This window comes from Schistocerca gregaria, chromosome 4 (genome assembly GCF_023897955.1).
Source record: "Schistocerca gregaria isolate iqSchGreg1 chromosome 4, iqSchGreg1.2, whole genome shotgun sequence".
NCBI classification, from domain to species: domain Eukaryota; kingdom Metazoa; phylum Arthropoda; class Insecta; order Orthoptera; family Acrididae; genus Schistocerca; species Schistocerca gregaria.
Window position 1 is genome coordinate 714727352 of NC_064923.1, and position 2445 is coordinate 714729796.

The following is a 2445-nucleotide window of genomic DNA, read 5'->3' on the forward strand; positions in this document are numbered from 1 at the left end:
CAGAAATCTCTCCGCAGTGCCGTATGATTTTTAGCCGCGCGTGCCGTATGATTGTTCGCAGTATCGTTGGGGCGTCAAGGTTTAAATTTAATTCCTTTGTTCGTTTGTTTCGTTTTTGTCACTGTTAAAATGCTTAACACTGAAGAACGTGTGTTTTTAGTCGAACAAGTGTTCAAAGCTGGAGGTAAATACACAGTTTCAGTTCGTCAAACATTAATTTCAGTTTTCCCGGAGGCAACACTCCCACATTGCGATACTGTGCAAGATTTAATTAACAAATTTCGAAGTACGGGATCAGTGACAGATGCACCGAGAAGTGGTCGTCCTAGCGTCTTGTCTGAGGATAAACAACTCTATATTTCCGATAAAATGTCCACGAGTCCGAACAAGTCAGAAAGAAATCTCAGCCAGGAAATCGATGTTAGTGTCAGAACGGCCCACACAGCTGTGAGGAAAAAATTAGAACTTTTCCCATACAAAGTGACAGTCGTGCAAGAACTGAAAAATACTGATCATGGAAAAAGACTGCATTATTGTTAATGGTTCAAAAATTTCGTTCAACAAAATAGAAGGGATATTCTTAATGAAACGTCTTTCACTGATGAGGCGTGGTTTCATTTATGCGGGCACACGAACTCGCAAAATTACCGTATGTGGAGTACTGCAAATCCATTGTGTATTCATGAGGAACCACTTCATTCTGTGAAAATAGGAGTTTGGTTGCAAATTTCTAGACGTCGGATTGTGGGTCCCATATTTTTCAACGAAACGAAAAACGCACAACGATACTGCAGTGATATTCTGTACCCATTCATAGGAGAACTTGGCGTTAAGTGAAATACTGAACGGTTATTTTCAACAGGATGGTGCAACAGCGCATACAGCTCGCGTTTCAGTGCTACTGCTTGCTAATGTTTGTGGTGATCGCATAATTTCACAGAGACTCTGGCCTCCATGATCGCCTGGCCTAATACCACCTGACGTTTTCTTCTGGGGTGCAGTGAAAGCAACTGTCTACAAAAGGCGTCCAAAATCCATTGCTGAATTGAAAACTGCAATATCCACTTTCACTGCTTCTGTTACAGAAGAAATGTTGCAGCTTGTGTTTGGAAACATGATTAGACGAATTGAATTGTGTATTCAACAACAGGGGGGACACTTTCAACATTTTATGTGAAAATTTGAAGGTAAAAATGAATATTCAATAAATTAATAACTTGTATTTCACTGTGTTTCATTTCAGTATATACGGCATACGGCAAGCGCGCAAACAATCATACGGCACTGCGGAGAGTTTTTTGAACACCCCGTGGTACATTTTTTCGTTTTGTGAGGAGCACATTTACCATTTTTCAACAATCAAAACAAGTTGTCAATCTTTTCACCACTTTCACCGGAGTGGAAATTTATGCAGATTTTTCAGATGGTCCTTCATTGTAGATAAATGCAAAATCTGTAAAAATTCTGAGGTTACTATTAATATTGTCCGCAAGATCATTAATACACAACATAAAACGCACAACGATAGTGCAGTGATACTCTGTACCCATTCATAGGAGAACTTGGCGTTAAGTGCAATACTGAACGGTTATTTTCAACAAGATGGTGCAACAGCGCCTACAGCTCGCATTTCAATGCCACTGCTTCCTAATGTTTGTGGTGATCGCATAACTTTACAGGGACTTTGGCCTCCATGACCGCCTGACCTAATACCACCTGACGTTTTATTCTGGGGTCTTATCACTCTTCCCTGGGACACTGCCTAAGTTGCTCTCCATCCAAGATAACATATTGCATCCTCCTACCAAAATGTCATCAAACTAGTCACAAATTTCACTTTATACCCAGTATGATCGTATTTTTAACAATAAGCGTAGTTGCGGTACTGAGTCAAATTCTTTTCGGAAATCAAGAACGACTGCATCTAACTGATCGCCTCGATCCAAAGCTTTCAGTACGTTATGTAAGAAGAGAGCGAGTTGGGTTTCACACGATCGATGTTTTCGGAATCTATGCTGGTTTGCATGGAGGAGGTCATTCTCTAAGATTCTGCAACAAATCGAAGTCAAGGATATTGGACGGTATTTTTGAGGGGCACTTCTACTACTCTTCTTGTCGAAGGATGTGATCTGTGCTTCTCTCTAAGAACTGTGCACCGTTTTTTGTTCGATTGATCCATCATAGATTGTAGTTAGAAGAGCGGCTAAGTTAGCCGCAAATTCAATATAGAATCAGACTGGGATTCCATCGGGTCCTGGAGCTTTGTTCAGTTTTAGCGACTTCAGCTGTTTCTCAACACCACTGATGCTGATACTTATTTCACTCATCTTTTCAGTGGGTCGAGGATTAGATTTGGACAATTCTTCTGGGATTTTCTTGGTAAAGAAACATTTGAAAACGGAGTTAAGCATTTCAGCTTTTTTTTTTTTTTTTTTTACTCTAAAT